This window comes from Rhinolophus ferrumequinum, chromosome 3 (assembly GCF_004115265.2).
Source record: "Rhinolophus ferrumequinum isolate MPI-CBG mRhiFer1 chromosome 3, mRhiFer1_v1.p, whole genome shotgun sequence".
Lineage (NCBI taxonomy): Eukaryota > Metazoa > Chordata > Mammalia > Chiroptera > Rhinolophidae > Rhinolophus > Rhinolophus ferrumequinum.
The window spans coordinates 46,873,184-46,893,775 of record NC_046286.1 but is presented as its reverse complement, the minus strand read 5'-3'; the positions used below and the strand labels follow the sequence as shown (position 1 = coordinate 46,893,775).

General features: G+C 45.1%; 1 long non-coding RNA gene across 1 annotated transcript in view; it reads right to left on the bottom strand.

Annotated features, from left to right (window-relative positions):
- LOC117018925 (uncharacterized) overlaps positions 1 to 20,592 on the bottom strand; it is a 135,153-nt gene that overhangs the window by 42,194 nt on the left and 72,367 nt on the right. The window contains exons 6-8 of the long non-coding RNA XR_004422370.1: positions 20,344 to 20,571; positions 19,708 to 19,788; positions 8,775 to 8,898 (exon numbers count right to left, since the gene is read on the bottom strand). This is a non-coding gene — a long non-coding RNA (uncharacterized LOC117018925). The remainder of the gene's footprint in view (positions 1 to 8,774; positions 8,899 to 19,707; positions 19,789 to 20,343; positions 20,572 to 20,592) is intronic.

Here is a 20,592-nt window from a genome sequence, read left to right as displayed (position 1 = left end):
GCTGATCAGTCGGGGTCCGGGAAGGCATGAGATTCAAATAATGGCATAAGGAGGACTGGTAACGAGTCATGTGCATGGGCCTATGTGACTGGGCACAAAATGTGTGATCGCCCACTTCTGGATGAGAAAGAACACCAACTACACAAGATAACCAATAAGCTGAAGAAGATATTTGCTAATCAGTATGCCAAACACTCTTGGAAAATCCTGCCTTACATGCCAAGGCTGTCAGACATTTGCCATTTTAAAATTCTTCCTTCCTCTGGGAGGAGATAAAACACGGGTACTAGCATTTCTAGAAGCATCATACACAAAGCCATCACTATTTCATCCCAAGAGATAATTCATACAAAATACAAGCAGAGAAAGACTAGAGACATGTCATTCATACATCTCCATCTTTATTCAGAAGAATAGTTCCTGCTTGCTTCTTTACAATGTTTCTATTAAGAAAAGCCCCCTTCTCAGTGCCCCTAATAAGAACAGTTACAACCGGATTTCATCTCTGTCAATCTTTCTAACTTTTTATAAAAAGGGCATTTGGGCACCTTCCCTGAGTAGGAAACAGTTGCACGGTCATGTCCACCAAATGACAACCTTCCTTTCAGTCACCTCTTGTAAGATGGGCTGCCTCATTACCATGCAGACTTCTGAAATGTGAGAAGGAACTTTAGCATCAGAAGCGGAGAAAACGGTGTAGTTAATACCTACAATGATCTAATATTATCTTGCTTATAAAACAAAAGAGATTTGTTTGAAAAACCTTTGGGTTGACTTTTGTCCCCTGCATTAATTTATAGCTCACTGCTTTATAAAAGAACCAACTAACTAATTTGTGTCTGACACAGAGGAGGGCATCACCCCTTCTTGTCAAGCAATCCTAAAGTATCTGTATAACCAACAAAATCTCATTGCCCAGAGTACTTGAAGAGCTCTTACAAATAAAGAAGATAAAGGAAACCCAACCGAGAAGATGGGGACACATTTCACAGAAGAGGAAACTCTCAATGGTCAAAAAACACATAACGTGATGTTCACCTTCAGTAATAATCAGAGAAATGCAAATTAAGACAGTGGCAAAATGTTAGTCATACTTTACTGAGTATTATCAAGGTTGTGGGGGAATGAGAACTCCCATACAGTTCTGGTAGATGCGTAATCACTTTGGAGAACAATTTAGTAATAGCCAGAAAGTTGAAGCTTTGCATTCCACACATACACTAGAAATACGATCATACAAGTGTACATGAAGTCTACAACAATATTTTTAGTCACATTGTTGTCATAGGAAAAAAGACCTGAGAGAACCTAAATGTCCATCAATTGGGGAATAGAAAGATAATTTAATGCATTCCTAGATGGAAATTATATAGCAATTTAAAATATGAGTGAACTAGTTCTACAAGCGTCAAAATAGGTAAATCTTGGAAACACAATGTTGAGTGTAAACAGCAAAATACTATTTATGTAATCATTTTAAATAGACCAAACAGCACAGAAAAATAAGGTTGAAATAAAGCAGAAGAGACCCCAGGCCTGTGCCATGGTGACTGCAGTTCTGGGCCAGAGGGGATGGGTGGTGCTCCGGAAGCCAACCTGCCCCAGCTCCGCGTGGGTTGAGGGGATGTCGCTGTGGCTGTGGATGTGAGACAACCACAGGGAGCAGGTGGACTGGTGAGAAGTAAAGCACTTGTTCTGGGTTAGATGGAGCTTGGGTGGGGAGGAAGGAGTTGGGCCCCGAGTTTTAGGCTCTCCGGAGCTGGCTGCACCGGGGCTGGTGAAGGGCACAGCCTCTGCGCTGAGCATCCAAACTCCAGCAGGGGAAGGTGTGAGCGCTGACTTATGAGGACCCTCCCTCACATCCCCTCCCGCCCCTCCCCTCCTTCCCTTCCCCTTCCCCTCCTCCTCCTGCCCCTCCCCTCCCCCACTTCTCCCCTCCTGGTCACTCTCCTGCCTCCTGGCCTTCCACTCCTCTTCCTCACTCAGGAATCCTCTTTTCCTTTCTCCAGGTTTCCATCATGCGCATCTCTGTTTTGTCTCCGTTACAGTGTTCATGTCTAATCAATTTATTTGCTCTATCTGTTTATTAAGAGGCTGAGGTTCTTAACAGTCTCTTAAATTAGTTTAATTATTTTCATATCACTAGAAATTAAAATAATTTTTTTAAATGTTGTGGCTTCCAAGTCCCTCACTCTAGCCCTGTCAGTGGCCTCTGAGGAGAACATGGGCTTCCCTTTTAACATACTTTATTTCAAGTATTTTCTAAAAATAGTAATCCATCAAATATCAACTGTGTGCCAACCATTGTGTGGTGCCAGTACTTTACATGAATTATTTCATTTAATTCTTATTAAAAAACACAAGCATATGAGGTAGCTTATCCCCATGTTACAGGTTCCTCTCATCTCATAAATGTGAAAACTAAGGTTTAAAGGGGTTAAGTAACTTAAGTAAATTCTAGAAAATGGCCTAGCAGAAATTTAAATCCCGCAGCTTCCAGAGCTCAGGCTATGAGGGAAGAATGGTTCCTGACAAGATGTCTGGTCAGGACTCTTGAGCATATTATTTCGCTCAATATTGTAAGTTTCAGGAAGTCTTATGTTCTACTAAATTTAGGACTTTGTGCCTTTTCCGTATAAGTATTCAGATGTTAAATTTTCAACAGCCAAACAGAATTTTATTTTGAAGGTGTTATATCACACTCAAATTTGGAAAGCTATGTTATGGACTAAACATCAAACATCTAATAAAAAATCTCTCTTTCTCTCTCTTTCTCTTTCTCTCTCGCTCTCTCTCCCACACACTCACTCACTCACTCAGTCAGAGACACCCACACTTCCGTATCTACTAACCTAAATCAGCAGGTTAAAGGGTTTCTCAGAGACTCCCCTCAGCATTAAGGATGATAATTGCTACTCTAGCAGTTACTGGAAGATCAAAGAACCGCCCACAGAGCAGAGCTTCTTTCATCTTCCACAGACCAAACACGAATACTGCCCATCCCCCACCAACCATCTCCCCCTCTCAAGCTGCCACATTGGACCAATTCACTTACCTCTCCCCAACATGCTCACCCCACCCCTAAAATAGCTCTGTGCCAAAAATAAACATGCAGAAAAATGCTTGCAGAATGAATGGAGAAAGGTAACTTCACTATCATTATGTTTTCCTTCTAATTACCACGGTTTGTCTAAGGATGTGCTTGTTTGTTTATGGTAGTGATTCAGAGACCATCCTCACAGGGTCCCGCTCCCCCCCAGTCTGTCTCCCAGGAGCCGAGGCGGGAATCCTACGGCCTTGTCTTCCCTGCAGCACTAAAGGCTCTGGGCACAAACCACTCACCGCCACTCCATTACCCTGCCACCATCCTTACGTGCCACCTGAAATCACAGTGCTTTCACTTGGGAAACTTCCTCATTTTGCTGGAGAGCAGGGCTATGAAAAAGGGGCCCCTTTTCCTGGGGGAAGACATCACCCCCTGGGGATGGCACAAAAACAGAAGGGGCCTTCTGTTGTGCGTTGCAAAGTGGAGTTGACACAACCAGGGAGATTCAGTCACCCTCATGTTATAAAATGTGTGCCTGGAGTGGGTGAATGAGGTTGTCTCCACACTTTAGGGGGCCCCAGCAAAGTCAGTCCACATTCCAAGAAGAGGAAAAATCAGATGAGACTAAATGGCAGGTCAAGGAGCACCTTACAGTGAAGAGATGGAGAGTCTCAGAGGAGAGACCCCCTGGGGAGCCTGGGTCAAGGTGACTGAATGATACTTCCCTGGTACCCCAGGTGGTACACCAAGGGCCCCCTACCGAAACTGGGTGCCCCTGCATCGCAATACTCAGCTTGCGTCTTCAGTAAGACATGTGTGTCACCGCACTGTGTCCCACTGTCGTTCAGGTGTCCACTTGCTCCCCACTCCACTTTCTACTGCCATCCCAGACGGTCAGGCTCCGCTCTGCCAGCCCCAGTCACTAACTGGGAGCAAGGGCCTGGCCCACCAGTCACACTTGCATCCCTGTCCTGGGCTCCTGTGTCAGCTGAGCCCTGTTCTCAGCCCAGCCTCTCCTGCCAAAATGGAGCTACGTGTTTTCAAGCCCTACTCCAAAAAAATGTTTCTGAAACCCATCCCCACCTTTCCACATTTGCCTCAAACCCTCTGGTTCAGGGTTTGTCTCCTAACAGTTCACCATTCCAGGTTCCGCTGTCAAATCTAATGGAAACCACTGCCACGTGCAATCTTTTCCAAGGATGGTCTGTGCATTGCAATCCCCTGCTCAAATGCCCTCAGTGACGCCCCCATTAAAGACTGGGCTATTTGTATTATGTCAAGGGTCCTAGAGTAGAGGAATGTAATGGAAATATCAACCTGAGTTCTAATTTGTTCAGTCTTTCTGTCTGGACAAGTGGGCTTGACTCACAGGGCCCAAATGGCAGAAAGGTCCTAAGAGCTTGGAAACAAGACACAGACTAAATGCATAGGGGCAGGCTTTTGGCCATGGAGACTGACTTCTGAGCTCTGAGTGAGCAATACCCATCCCTAGGCAGGGTGCTGAGTGAGAGAAGAATGGACTTTCCCAGGGGCCAGACAGTCAGACTGCACCAGCTTGTTCTGGGAACGATGGTTAGAGGATATTTGAGTACATACAGGGCAGCGTCCCCTCAATTGTCTTCCATCCAAAATTCTTCATCCCTCCTGTGTCTTCTAGTGTCAGATTTCTGGAATAACAAGTGAAGGGAAGGGAAGATGAGATAAGTGAGTGAAGTGGAAGATGAGAAGCACACGGCTGCTGTCGCACAGGCGATCATCTGACACAGGGCATTCCTCTATTGCAGTCCGCCAGAGGCAGAGAGGCCAAATCCTCACCATGGAAGCAGCAACCTGAGTGGCAGAGGCAGCCATGGATGGTGACATCAGCACTGCAAGCCCAGGACACTCTGAGAGTCCTAGGAAAGGACAAGGCTCAAAGGAGAAAGAGATTGCCATTGAGATCACACGCAAGATACTCCAGGGGTCTCTTGAAAAGAGAGGCAAGTTTATAGGCAGATGCTCTTCCAGGTGGGCTTGGAGTTACTTCCAGTTTGGTGACAACTATCCCTCATTTGCATAATCGGGCTAGTAACCTGAGGGAATGTTGGTTATAGTTGAGGAACTCAGAAAAAGAAAGTCCCCTGTCATTAGCCCCTAACCCCTCAGACTCAACATGATGTGTTCAGCTCTCAGTGAACACACCTCAAACTCACAGCCATCACGACTTTGGTGATGCTGTATTTAGCTGGGGCTCCCTTCCTTCCTCCACTTCTCTGGCTTTAGTTTTTAAAAGATTACCCATTCTTCAGGGCCTAACTTAAACACCACCTCTTACACAAAGCCTTCCTTGATTGCCTCAGTTCTAAGTGATGTTTTTCACTCCTGAATTCACATGACCATTTCTACTTGCGTTATGATTCCTACCACCTCCCACTTGGTGATGGAACTACTTGTGTGGGTCTCAGGTGGCTAAATCCTTTGGGTGCTTTTAGTTGTCATCTTACTTGATATCTGAATAGTATTTAATACTTTTGAATGTATTCTCATTCTTGGAATATTCATCCCTTTGGGCGTCTGTATAGACATGTGGGCTTTTGCCTGTCTGGCTTCTTCTCTGCTTTCTTCAGGTAACAGCACCCTGATTTTCTTTTGAGGAGCTTTCTGTCCATGAGGTGTGGGCAGAGCTGATGCCAATGCCCTGCTTGGAGATGAGCATATAACCTAACCTGTGCCCGCAAGTGTGATACCTGGGGTCTTGCTGGAACCAATAGAAGAGAGATGTTTCCTTTGCCTTGGGCAGGATGGAAACCTGAAGCTTCTGCTCGTGACCTGGTGAGGCCACCACAGAGAATGGCCTACTTTGCACAGAAGCTCATTCAGAGAAGGCAGAACTGAGAGGTGGAGAGAGAGGCAGGTTCCTGAGGCTCAACCTGTTTGAACACTTGGATCCAAGCATGTCTGAGTGGTCTGAGTCCAGGTTATAAGAGCCAATGTATTATTCTTTCTGTTTTTCTTAAGTCAACTGAAGATTGATTTGAAAGGGTCCGCGTTTAGCCTGTAGGACACTACACTCTCCTGGCTTTCCTCCTGCCTGCTTGTCCCTTCTCAGTCTCCTTCACTGACTAATCCTCCTCCACCCTTATTTTACATGTTATAATCCATCAAACACTGGTCCTAGTCTCCCTTCTCTTCTTATTCTTTATGTCTTGCTTGGCAATCTCAGCCATACCCATGGCTTCAATCATCTCAAATGTTTAACTTTAACCTAGGTGTCGCTTAGTACTATACATACACAGAGGGTGCCCAAAAAATGTACACACATTTTAAGGAAAAAAAAACTGTATTAAAACTGTAATACTCAATATATACCAATAACAAAAGATGAATACAAGTCATGTGTATACATTTTTTGGCACCCCTGGGGTGTGTGTGTGTGTGTGTGTGTGTGTGTGTGTGTGATATATATATCACACACACATATGTACAATATATACATATATATGTATATATAATGTATATATATTATATATATGTATATGTATATATATGCCACCTTGTAAGTTTCCTTCATCACATTCATGATATCAGTTTGCTTCTTTGATTAATACCCATGTTTCCTATAAGACTTAGCTTTAGGGAGCATACATGTCCCTTTTTCTCATTCATGTTTCCTTAGCACTTAGGTCTACTGTATAATGGGCAGTGGGCATCAATTAATATTTGAAGAATAAAGTGATGGGTACTTAATGCCTGCTGCTAAGTGAATACGCTCTTGTAGACATGTGGAAGCAGGTGGGTAAGCAGGTGTAGTGAGCCTGCCAGTGATGAGGAAAGAGAACGCAAATGGGAACTGCCCAGGGAAAGAGCACCCCAGGGGGTAGACAGAAGCCTGGAGAGCAGCAGGGTGAGACCATGCCTAACTGAAAGTCACACTGATAAGGGGAAGTAGGATGAGACACGATCACGGGGCAGTGTGTTTGTAGATAGCTATTCGCTTGGCTGGGCTGTTTGGTTGAGAATGGAGTGGAAAGTCCCAGGTGATATTTTCTAATGCTGCAGATAAGCATTTATTACCTAATCAAAGAGCTTCTCACATGTGTGTGATGTGTATCACATATAAAATTAAAGAGTAAGATGTGGTGTGGGCTTGTTGTGTTCAGTGTAGAATGATATAATTCTGCTATGTAATCTTAGGAGGGGTGATGCTCGTGCTATGATTGCATGTTAAAACTTTAGAAGGAAATGTGACCTAGCACTGTTGGAAAATTAATAAGGCCAGGACAGAGAAGCATTACGCTCTGTAATCTCTCTGTGCCAGGAGATTTTTATGTGTTACAAACAGTACACACCACCTGGACATGGAAGTCAAGAACAAAACAATAAATGGTTTGTTTTTTAAAATGTAATAAATATTGTGCACTTACTTTATGCCACTTCTGCCACTTCCTAAGTCTATGGTCTCATTTACCATTTCTGTGTCTCAAATTGGGGTAATACGTTTTATTAGGAAGGCTTATACAGATAATAATAATAATACATCGAGGGTCTTATAAACAGTGCCTGGTCCAATATAAACAATCACAAAGTTAGCTGTTTTTATTTTTTAATGTTTTATTATAACTACATCCCGGGCCCTTTCTAGGAACTGAGGCTACAGTTGTGAAGAAGACAGACAAGATAAGACTCTCATGAAGTTTCAGTTACAGTTAAGGTGGAGACAAATTAGTATATGAACCAATAAACAAGATCATTTCAGAGAGGGAGAGATGCAAAGAAGGGTGATGGGGGTGGAGTGTTCTTGGGAACAGAGGCCACTTTCAAAAAGGCAGTTCAGAAAGTCCTCTCTGAAGAGATGACAGCTGAGCTGAGACTCGAATGATAGGAGACATACCAAGAATCCTTGCAAGGGCATTCCAGACAAGATGCACAGCAAGTGCAAAAGCCCTGAGGCAGAACTGAGTTGAAGTGTTAGAGGCAGGAAAACTGCCTCTAGTGTGGCTAGAGTGTGGTGAGACAGGAGGAAGGTGGTATGAAATGAGGGAAGATGCAATGAGATGGAGAAAACCATCAGTACCAGGCGGGACTGACCCAAGAGCAAATGGTCAGAATCTTGATGGGACATTCCTGCTAGTACCTCGGAGACTGTAATTCAGCAGAGTGTGACTTTTAGGTAATTAGGAGTCAGGGCCCTGACCTTAGAGGAAGGAGCTGCTGGTGCTGAGGTGGAGCCTTACCTGTGTACCTGGCCCCAGAGGAACCATGCCTCTGAAGGCCAGGCCTCTTTGTTGGCATCAGTCGTTCTCCCTACCTGATGTGGCAAATATAGCTGGTTGCCTATCCAGTGCCCACTCCCTCTTTCTTCCTTGTTAGCAGAAGCTTGATATTGTTTGCGGCAGCTAGAGCCTGTGAAACGGGGTTAGTCTAACCCCCTCAAACACTCCTGTAAATTGTGGTAACAGGGTGCCTAGGACCCCAGCCCCAGGAAAGCGTCTCTCTTAGGTGTGAAAAGGAAAACAATTCTCCCCACACCCAGCCCGGACACTGAGACCTGAAACCAGCCCTTACTGTCTACCTTCTGCTGGCTTTGCTACCTCACTGTCTTCATTAGTATGACCGCACTTTTTCAGGACTGAACTTCACAAAAGTCTCATCCACTCTTCAGTGGAAAGTATCAACAGACAGTTTTCACCCCAAATTCGTTGCATTCTTCCTCTCAGAATCCTTACCTTGCTATTTCCACTGAACTTACCTTTAACCACTTTCCAATTCTCAAAAAATTCTGATGTCACCTTTGTTCCCCGGGCCAAGCTCTGTGGAGGGGTGTTTTCCTGACCATGGCGAACAATCCACTCTGCTTTGTCTTATCGCAGGTCCTGTGGGGAATGCTCAGTGAGCCTTTGGCAGGCCTTTCAGCAGAAGGTTTGCCTAATGTTATCTATAAGTAACCACATACAAGTCATAACTGTGTTTCAAAAGCTCAAGATTTCTACGAGGATAAAAGAGGTCTGATTTTAAGGAGTGCAGACAAATACACATCGACTTTTGGCTAGTCCTTCAAAATTTGTTCAAATGCCCTTTACAAGAAAATCGGGTTATAAATCTAGTGCAGTTTCCAGAGGTTTTTAGTTACAGACCAGATGCCACAAGTCCTTTAAAAACATATTTTTCTTAAAGCTCAAAATCATCAATAACATAGGCTTCTATCTTCCTTAAATCAGGATAAATAACAACTACTAACAAATAAAAGATACTACAAATAAATTGATCATTATTATTTTCTATGCTATTAGGATTAGTAAAGCATGTTAACAACCTAACATTTTCTAATTATTTCTACATTTGGAGTTCTGTACAATGGTGTATTATTATTTACATATAATTATTGTTTGGTTGATAACTAATTCATCAAATTAGTTGATTTTATCAGTAGACCAGGTTCCATGGTCATGGCAGGTTTTACATTTCTTTGCAAAATGAAGCAAAATATCACCTAACGTCATCTGAAAACAAAACAAAAACCAAGAAAGAAATCTTGACAACTGCTTTTATAACATACAACAAGCTCAGATCACTGAGTATTTTACTCTGTGAGGCAAACTCGTGAGTGAGAGCCTGGGGTGAGGGAGAAAGCCTGGGAGACAGGGGGCTGAGGTGCAGTCCTGGGTCCACTGCTATCAAGCTGCCAGAACCCAGGCCTGGGGACAAACCCTTTATGTAAATTATCTTATCATCAATCCCCTGTGACCTCAGCACTACGTAACGTGCCTCGTACTGAAGAAAAAATTTAGGCATAGAGACCTTAAATAATACACTGACAATCACACAGCCCAGTAAGTGCTAGAACTAGAATTCTGGCGGAGGCCATCTAACAAGTAACACTTGTTGGTGGTAGTGACCTGGCAGTGGCAGAGGAGAAGGAGAGAAAGCCAAGTGAACGAGGTCTAGGTGGCCCCTGGGGAGACGGTGGGTAGGCTGGGGGCTCATGTTACACATTGCATCAAACTCCAGAACAAATTCGAGGAGCAGAGATAAGATGCCTCCTTGTTTCCAGCTGTGAGACTCGGGCCAGACCCAGAAGCTGCCACCGTGTCCTGCAGCAGGCTCACATTGAACATGCCGTGTCAAGGAGGTCTTGTTAATAATGCAGGCTCGTAACACAAGCAGGATGTCAGTTTTGCAGAGACGCCTGCCACCACCCCGCTCCCCTGGCGGGACACACACGGAGGAAGGATGACAGCAAGATATCCAAGATCGTAGGTGAGCGGAAGGCAGCCAGCTGCCAAGAGTGAGGATTCCAGTAGGAGGATGTGAGGAATAAAGTCCAAGGAGACCGCAAAGCTGAGGACGTGGGGATGTGGCAGACGCCAGGAGATGGTGGGGAAATGTCAGTCAGGAATGGGCCACCTACTAAAAGGAACCCAAAGAAAAAGGCAGAATGGTAAAGAGCAGCAGGTAAATACTGGGGAAGGGCCATGAAGCAAACAGTGGGAAAACAGATGAGCAGGGATCAGAAGAGATGATGATTCCCTGGAAGGGAAAACAATTTACCTGGAGACAAAGTCATTAGGACAGAAAAGAACCCCCAAGCGGGGTGTGCTGTGTGTGACATGGTTCTGAAACGACAGTCACATGATTACTGGGGAGCACTCCTTATCCCCTGTTGGAAGTATGATGGGGTGTGTCTGCTCCCACTATCACTGGCCTCCTGTATGTGGTGATGAAGCTACACGACAGTCAAGACCACGATGATGTCACAGCATCTCCAGGACTCAGCACAAGGCCTGGGAGGTGGCGCATGCTCAATTAATGGTTATTTCTTGGATAAAACAGGAAGGGACGGAGGTAGGGAGGTAGAGAAGGAAGGGAAGCTGTGACTCAGGGACAACAAGCGATACCTGGCTAGCCAAACTGACCAGTCTATATAGAAATTGCCTCCTGCCTCTTCTTTCCCGTCCACCTCCTCTCCCGGCACACATACAGCAGTCCCCTGCCATCTGCTCAAACACAAAACGGCCAAACCACGCAAAGCGTGCATAACAAAGCACTACGGAGCCTTCACCCCCACACCCACGCCTCCTGGGTCATCCATCAGTGCACTAGGTCAGTTTCTGCAGTCTCTGCTGTCTGTACAGCTGTCCTGGACTTGACCTCTGGACCTTGGGAGTCTTCAAAGGACAACGCAGCCAGTGAGCTGCTTTCACACTCACTCATAAGTTCTCCACTGCTCAGGGAACCCAGTGACACAGCAGGAGGTTGATGGGGCCTCCTCTCTTCCAACAAATACTGCCCCTGCTCCCCACAAAGGAACACCCCTGGAATTATGATCAAGGGGAAGAGACAGGGGGCAGTGGTAGTGGGTTGTTGTCCTGTGTTTCGGTCAGGGTAGGTTTATGTTGCAGTAACAACCCCTAAAACTCAGTGACTGAAAAACAAGGTGTGTTTCTCGCTTACACTGCCTATCCATCACGGATTGGCATAGGGCTCAATTCTACGTTGTCCTTTCTCTGGGATCCAGGCTAAGAGAGCAACCGCCACGCATCTGTGGTAGAGGGGAAGAAAACTGTGGAACTTCTCACACTGGCATTTAAATACTTCAGCCTGGGAGTCCCACACATCACTTCACACACTGACTGGCTGGGATTGTCACTGGGCCCACACAGCTGCAAGGAGTCTAGGAGTACAATCTTACCACAGGCTGGGTGGGAGGACAGAGAGCTAGAAGTGGTGACTCCAGTGGAACTGAGCCTAAGAGGTGTGTGACTCAGTTAATCCTCAACCTCTCTCCTTAGCAAAGTGCTAAGGACGAGACAGCCTCCACTTAAGAAGTGTCCAGTGACCTAGCCTAGAGGAATGGGGGTGCTTTCTAGACAAGTCTGATGCTCACGGAGACCCTGTCCCATATTTTATGTCTAGGACTTTTCGCCTGTTCTGCAGTCTCAGCTCTCCTGGCACAAGCACAGCCCTAATGAGGCCATCCTGCTGTCTTCCCATCACCCCAGCAAGGGGTGGGTGGTTTTCTCCCCAGTGATTTCCCATTGGAGGTCCAGGGAAGGTAGCACTGGGGTAAACAGCTACAACAAAGTGACTGGTTGGAAGATTCATTTTCCTTTTTAAAAAAAATAGTATAGAAGTTTCCCCCTACCTTATTTTAAGAATCAAGTAACATTGTTCATAACTAAACAGTCCATGTGTCAAAACTGACACCTGTGTTACTTGCTCTGGTGGGTTTAAGAGGAGGCAGGGTGGATGGAGGAAGGGGAGGCAGAAGGGGAAGGGAGGTGTTGAGAGAAACACAGGCCGAGGTGGCAGAGGAGGAAGGATGTGGAAAGCAGGCAGGGTCAGCTGTGGAGAGCAGGGGATATGGAAAAGAGAGTGGGCTGGACAGACAACCTGAGAGGAGAACGTCAGAGACAAACTGCTTTTATTGCCTCCTTTCTCAAAGCCAGCTCTTTCAAAGGCTAATTTGCTCTTTAACAACTGTTTGTGGTTCTTCAAAAGTGAATCAGAGGGTTTATGACTGCCTGAGCTACAGGCACCTGAATCAAGAGGATGGCAAAAATGGCCCCTGGCAGAGGACCCCACCCCTGGCACAAGCCCAGAATGCAGGGATGCAACCCAGAACTTAAGGCTTCAAAGAGCAGGGCCTGAGATGAGACGCAGCCCTCTGGAAATCAGAGGTCATACAGGGAGCTGGTCATGTGCACTGACTTTCCTGTACCAGGTGAAAGAGAGGGATAGCTCAGGAAAACATAGAACTAGAGGCCTTAAAATATCAAATTAAGCTCCATTGGATTTTTGGTCTAGACCTCAAAAGAGTTGTTTTGATTTTGTTTCTACTTTGCGCTTGTTCTGTGAAAAGCTGTAGGTCACTACCTGCATAGCTTCTGGAACCTTCTGGAACCTGCATAACCAACATGAGGCACTGAGGTGAGTGGAGAAAGCAGGAATCTCAAAATATCTTTAAAAAAAAAAAAAAGCCTCCCCGCCTTCACTGCCCACACAAAGGCCGTCCTCACCACTGCTCCCTCGCTCGCGAGGCCGGACCTTTCATGACATACACCGTGCTCTAGGCCCGGGGACAGCGAGCGACCAGAAATAATCAGGCTCGAGCAAACCCACGCTGCCCTGGACAACGCCTAATATTTCTGCTGGGGGCCTCCGTCTCTGAGCAGTGGGGATGTGAGGCAGCTGTTGCAACACCAAGAGAGGCGCAGGAAAGATGCCGGTCTCCGGAGAGGACAGCAGCGTGTGGTTGGCCAGGAACGGGGACGACAGTGCAGGGCCGCCGGCAGGGTGCGGCTGTGGCTGGGTGGCTGGGGAATGCCCGCACCGGCATGTGAGAAATCTTCTGTGGCCTGGAAATCTTGATAAGGCGGCAGCGCACCCTGCAGCAGCATCCTGAGGGCTGCCCGGCCTCCCACGCACCCACCGCGGGGCAGGCCAGTGGCACGCTGTCATCACCCCGTCGGCAGGCATCGGGTCCACTTCATTACCAGGGAAGCCCAGTCGGTTCACACTTTCTGTGCCAGCTCCTGATTTCATTTGGTGTCACTTTTTTTTCTGTCTCTCACTTTTTTCATAACTCAGATGAATGGATCTGAAAGATGTTCAGAACTGGGTTTCTACCAGCCGGTCTCCAAAATGAACCCAGAGATGAAGAATTTCATTCATTCATCCTTTCACTGACTGGACAAATAGTTGTTGAGTGCCTGCTGTAGACCTGGCACTGTGCTCCTTGGCCGGGGGATTCTCCTATTTGTTTTCCAAGGTGTAGCAACTGGGTGTTGGACAGCACTTGCTGTACTTTTCCATGTTCGTCTCCGGGGGGAAGCTGTAACATTTGGACATCAGAATGGTGCAAATATGAGGTGATCCCTGCCCAGGGGATGCTTTCTGGCTTCTGGGGGCTGAAGGGGTTGGTGTGCCAGTTCACACATGGAGTACTCTGCCTTAGAGGTGGGCTTTTCCCTTTTTTCTATTCATGAGATATAAGGTGGTGTTTCGAATTCAGGCCTAGCAATTTCCTCAAATGCCCTCAAGGAAATCTTCTCTCTCTCCTTCGGCCATTTCTCTTTCTCTTTTATTTTGAGGGCTTGCCAGGGGAGTTTGTACAGGGAAATGCTGGCCTTTGGGTTAGCCACATCATGAAGGTAAATGATTTAGGATAATTTTCTGCAATTGGGAATTCCAAGTCAAGTGTGTAGGAGTCCTTTAAAAAAATAGGGACTCAGACTCAAGTTAGTGTATCTTATAATAATTAATACAAAATTATTTAGAAAAGCTGGAATGGAATGGATATTCCCAAACTCTGGGTCTTCCTGGTCAGAAAAGTCTCCCTCTTCTCTGACTGTCAAGACTAGGAAAGCAGCTCTTTCAGAGGGTTTGCACATTATACATTCCCAGAACTAGGAGGCTTCTGCCACTGGACCTTAGGGGTTCCTGAGATATGCCTCAGGGGCTGCTGGAACGGGCCACCTTTGACCCCTCTCTTGCTTTTTGCTCAACCAGTTCAGAAGACCCATGGTAATGTTATATATATATATATATATACACATAGTTTTCCTTTCTTAAGAGATCTCTTAAGAGATTTGGAGGAAAGGTTCCTATGTTACGAGAAGGAAAAAGAGAGAGAAAGAGAGGAAGGAGGGAATGAAGGAAGGAAGAAGGGAAATTCCAAACTGCATATTCACCAGAGGAGAAGACCAAGGCTAGGGAATGCCGCCAGGCCCACCAGGCCCACATAGCTTCACAGAGCGAGCGATAGAGTGCAGGTAGACTTTCTACTTCACACCTAAGTTAGCTTCTCTGTTTGACCAAAGGTGCCAAGGCCTTGGCTTTTGCTCACATCCTTTTAGGGGACATGTCATATATTGATTTTTGCTTACCTTTTATTTAGCAATTTTCAAAATGAACCTTCTATTGGACCTCTACTGTTTTCTGCTTTATGCAATAGAGATTTTGAGGGAGAAAGCCCTAGCTAAATATTTTCATCTGGCTGAAGATAAAGACAGTCTTCTTATGTCAAAGCTTAGTGCTGTGATGATCCCAGTGTGTCGTATTCCTGCTGTCTCCTTGTTGGGAGGAGGGCGTAAAGCAGGGAGCACAGGAGAGGCAGCTGCAGCTTGCAACACTACAACCCCCACCCTCCCCCACAATATATTAGAAGAAGATAATCTCTGTGGGTGGGTGAGGAGGAGATGCTTGGGCTAAACCAACCTATGTAACGCCAATGTCTCGATACAAATGATTTCCTTCTCAACATCACCTTAGTAGTCAACTTTTCCATTATTGCCCAGCTTTATCTTTGTGTCAGCATAAAAAAATATCATCATGAGGTAAAAGGTGCATGATATCCACATAAGTGCACACTGTCAGGAGGTTTCACTGCTGTAAACTTGCCCTCACATTCCCCCCATTTCCGTCTGGTCGATGCTTACATTCGGGTGCTTCGGGTGCCTGGCAACGCGGTGCACGATGTGGTAGCATACACAGGGGGAGGCAAGAGGTGATAGCCCAGGGGAATCCCCGGTAAAAGGGCAGATCTGCCAAGGACCGTTATCAGATGCTGTGGAGGGGGTGAGGTGACTCAGACCTGTGAAAGGCATTATTCATTTATAACCATGCTTCCCTTTAGCAGAAAGCATGCCCTTGAAGTGCTGTGTCTAAACAAAGTTCTGCAATCCAGTCCTGTGTGAAATGGGTTAGACCAGCTTGCTATTCAAAGGATTCCTATAAAGCATCCTTTACCTCTCAAAGACATCATTCATTCATTCATTTGTTCATTCATTCATTCATTCAACAAACATGTATTCATTCAGGACTTTGAGCAGGACACTGGGTCAGGCATTGGGAACATGGGGGAAAAGAAGACATTTTCCTGTAGCGAGGAGCTTCAGAACATTACACAGCCACTGCAAGAGAAATATAGGGATGCTAACTGATCTTTTGCAAAAATTGGTCTTCAGAGATAATTGCGTACAACAGATTAGTGACTAAATAGAATAGGTTCTTGAGGGCAGCTGCCCCTCCTCCCTGACCTACGCTCCTGCCATCAACATCAGTTTGTTCTTCCAGGGGAGGAGCTCTTACCTCTTCCCCTAAAAGATTTAGTTTTCATTTTGGTTTCGTCCATTTTTGTTGTTGTTTTCTTGTAGACTATGTGAAGTACAATGTGTTCTGTTCAGCTTGGATCCCAAGCACATCTGAGAAAATTACTCTTTGAAGAGAGAGCAGGAGATAAGAGCATCTAGTTTGTGAAAAAAGATCGTTAGAGACATCGCATTAACATATAAGTCTCTGCCTGTTTACAGTCAGGTACCTAAAAGAGTTAAGAGAGAGCAATTAGCAGAAGGTTGAAAGATTAAGCACCAAAGCAGATCTAGCTCTTTTGCTGCTGAATGTCTGACCTGTTAGTACCAGACACCAACATTTGAGGACCTGATGTGATACCATAATTGCTTGAGAAGACCAGCCAGCCACTTGGTGGTAAGGTGATTATAGCAGATCACACCCCACCCCCAGGTGTGTACCTCCTCTGCCCACAACGCCGTGGCCAGCCCACCCTCTGAGAGCTCCCTAGTGTCCGATTTGTTGACATGAGATCACACATCATATCGCCTCAGACCTAGGGACCCATGTTACAGCAAAGGAGGTACCACGATGGCCTGTGACCTCAGGAGCCATTGTACTTTTCATATACTGCACAATCTGGAGGCTGCCAGCTTGGGAGTGTCCGAAAGGCCTCTACAGGGCCCAGCTAAGGTGTCAAGTTTGAGATAAAGTCATCATTCAAGATGCACAGTATACTTATCCAAGTCCCTTATCTAAGTGACCCCACTAGGGAATTTGTGCTTCCTATTTCTTAAAAGTACAATAACCAGAGGCAATCAGAGCCTGACAAAAACTTGGTAACCAAAGGCTCAGATTCTCTGGGGGGAATTTCAGGGTTATGCCACTTGGCAAGCAACCTAGACCAGCAAAACTGCCATCCTTGAAGATGAATATCAATCATGCCTCAGGTCAGGCAGCATCAGGGACTGTAGCTGTCCCACCATCCCCCCATTGTAAATCTTTTTCTTTTTCTTTTTTTCAATTGAGAGGAAAACCAGGTGAGTGTACGGTAAGCCAACATTTTGAAGAATCAGTGACAGGCCAGAGGGAATTGAGTCTGGAGCATGAGTGGATCTGAGCAGTGTGAAAGGTAGACTGCAAGAGAGGCTGTCAGTGCCTCAACCATAGACCCTCAGCACCCACCGACCCCAGTGCCTCTCACTGCAAGCACCTGCTGCTGAGAGTTTTGTTTGGACATAGGAGCTCGCTTGGCCCATGCCCAGGGCAAGCCAGGGGTGCTCTGGAATCGATACACCTGGACACAGGCTTCAATGAAGAGTAGCAAGTGGTATGATTGGGAAAAGAGCTCGGAGAACACATAACAAAGAAACCTAAACTTACCTGGTGCCCAGGGAAAGCCTCTCTGAGCCATGAAGGATGAGCAGAAAGGTGTTGCCAGGCACCTAGGTAAGATGGAAGCCACAGTTCATACAAGGAAACAGCAGGAGCACAGACTGGGAGACAGAGCAGCAGGAGAAACAGGCAGCGGTCATACCATGAAGGGTTTTGGGATCCTTGTTTTGGAATCTCAGTTATTTCCTAAGAGCAATCGAAATCCGTTGAAGGGTTTGTCGCAGAAGATGACATGATCCAACTGATGTGTTGAGAGATGACTCCGGCTATAGTAAGAAGAACGGATTTGAGGGAACACGACTAGAGACAGGAAGAGCAGAGCGTCCATTAGCACATGGATATGAGTCTGGTGTACAGGGACATGATGTGACCAGTAATGCAGTAATTCAATCCACTGTCGAGGGATGGAATGTTCTAAAGGGAATGTAAAATATGAGAAGAGCAGACAGCCCAGCCCGTGGATACAGATATTGAAGGAAAAAGTAGAAGCACAGGAGACCACAAAGAAAACCAAGGAAGAATAGCTGGAGAGGTAGATGAAAAACTAGAATAGGACGACACCCAGGGAACCCGGGGGAAGAGTATTTGGTCAGCAGTATTAAATGCTGTATAAGAGGGTAAGCAAGAGAGGTCTCATGCACTGCTCCTGGCAGAATAAAATAATACAAATTTTTCGGAAAATAATTGATCATGTATGTTAAGAACCATAACCCAATTCCTGAGAATTTATTCAGAGGAAGCAATTCAAGTGGAGGGAAAAAAAACCTGTTTATATAACTATGATGATATTATTTATAATGGTAAAAAAAATAGATAGTAAAATATCTTTAATGCCTCTGAGAATTGACTCAGTAAGTTATAAGACAAACTTAATGAAATATTTTACAACCATAAAGTATTATAATTCTGACTGCCATGAAGCAGCATTAAAATGTGTATAAAATAACATCAAATGAAAAAGCAAAATGCAAGATTCTATGCATATAGATAAAGATTGGAAGAACATGGAAAATGAAAATACTTCAGATGTTAGAGAAGTGGGATTACAAAGTTCTTTTTTTAAATTATTCTCACTATGACTGTTATACTCTTTATAGACAATAAATTACAATCAGGACGGGGAAAAACATACTGTGGAGCAACTTTACAATAGATAGAAAAACCTAGTACAATGCCAAGTAACTTGTTGTGTGAGTAAGAATGAAAGAACAAAATATAAATCTTGCCACCTATAACAGGGGTTTGTGGAAGTATTTATAGCTTACTGGACCAACGAGGGTCAGACAACTTAATATATACTTAACGCTCAATTAAAGAGGACAAATGTCCAAATAGCCCTTAGTGTGAAAACTGTTTAGGAAGCTCTGAAATAAAAGGAAATTGAATTAATTGCAGCATAATATTCACTACATTCACATAATAGTATTCACAATAGATTCCACACACTCTCCCACTTACAGGGGAAGGAGAAAGGGAATTACCAGTTTTTGAGTGCCAGCATGTGCCAAGAATGCTTCTCGTCACTCACACACCAGCTAATACCAACCCAGGAAGCCTGAGAACACCTCTAGTCCACAAGCATCAGATTCCATCCTCTGTACCTGCTTTGCTCTCCCCTTCTCAGCTCCCCATCGAGGAATTAAGCGAATTTCAGTGATCTTCTGCACAACTGGAAGGAACAAGACTGCCTAACCTAGTGGAGACATAGCTTCGTTTCCTTCGCTTACCCTACTCTCAAAGTCAGGGTTGTATTGCCACCTCTTCCCTTTATATTTAAGCTCCTTCTTTCTCTCATCTTAGCTCTGCCACTATAGTTCTGAAATTCATTCATGCGTGAGCCTACGGCTGAATCTCTGTTGTGTAATGTTCCTTTATTCTGGTGCTTCATCGTCTTTTCACCTATGTATGGCATTTGAGCTCCACGTCTACTACAATGCTGTGGGACGTCAGGTCGCGTCTAGTTGACTACATACGAAGGAAGAGGGTTTCATTCTGTCCCTGGACAGTCACATCCTCGGTTTATTCACTTTTCTAATAACTCTATTAGAATGTTTATAAGATGACGTGTTTTTCATTGTTTCCCTCACCCCAAAGAAAGAGAGAGTAAGTTTCTCTAATGGGCTTTGTAACTTCCATCCTTGATTTTTATTGCTAATGGACTCTCCAGTAATATAAAATGACTGATGAGTGCAGTCAGAGAAAAGCAGAAAAATCAATACCTATCCAGACTCCATATTAGTTAAAAGCAGGTGAGAAGCTGAGGCTGGCAGACAATAGAATTTCCTCTGGCTCCCAGGTATCTGAAAGGAGGAAAAATTACCTCAGATGGGCTATAAATACAGTGTGTTGGAACAAGAGACTATCAAAATAGTTTGAGTATTTCTCAAAAATCTGTGAGACCTGTGTCCAGCAGAGGGCAGTGGTACCCATACGCAGTGACCCCAGGTTCTCCCAAGTAGTTACCTCTCCCGGCTTCTCACCTTCCAATGGACCATGCTGAGGTGACTCTGCAAAATCCAGAGCACACCTTTGGTCAGACATGGTCATTGTTAGCAGAGCCTCAGCAGCAACATGTTCACGTCTGATAAGCAAGGTTCTAAACAGCAGACGTACTAAGCATTGTACATGTATCATCTCATTTAGCCTTCACAACGACCCTATGATATGGGTACAAATATTATCATCATCTCCACTACAGATGAGGAAAATAAGTTAGCCTGGCCAATGGCATCCAGCCAGTGGTTAGAACCGCTTTTGGAATTGGTTCTAGTGCACAACCCAAGAGCTTAGCCCCCATGCTCTCAATGCCAGGCCTTCCTATCTGTTCCATTCACATGTGCCATTTATTAGCTTACCCTCTTGACAGCAGGAACCATAAGTTACTCATCCTTCCATCCATCTGCAGCTAACAGAGAGCTCTGCGTATGTAGGTACTCAATAAATAATTTTTACTGATGCAGCAATCAAAAGGGCTTTAGTATGTCTTCTTACAGTATTGTGGTGTGTGGAGTGGGTTAAACATACTCCCCAGTTTGTCTTCATTTACAATCTAAGACAGGCAAACAGTGATGACACAGATGAACCTATTGAAGACATAGACAAGT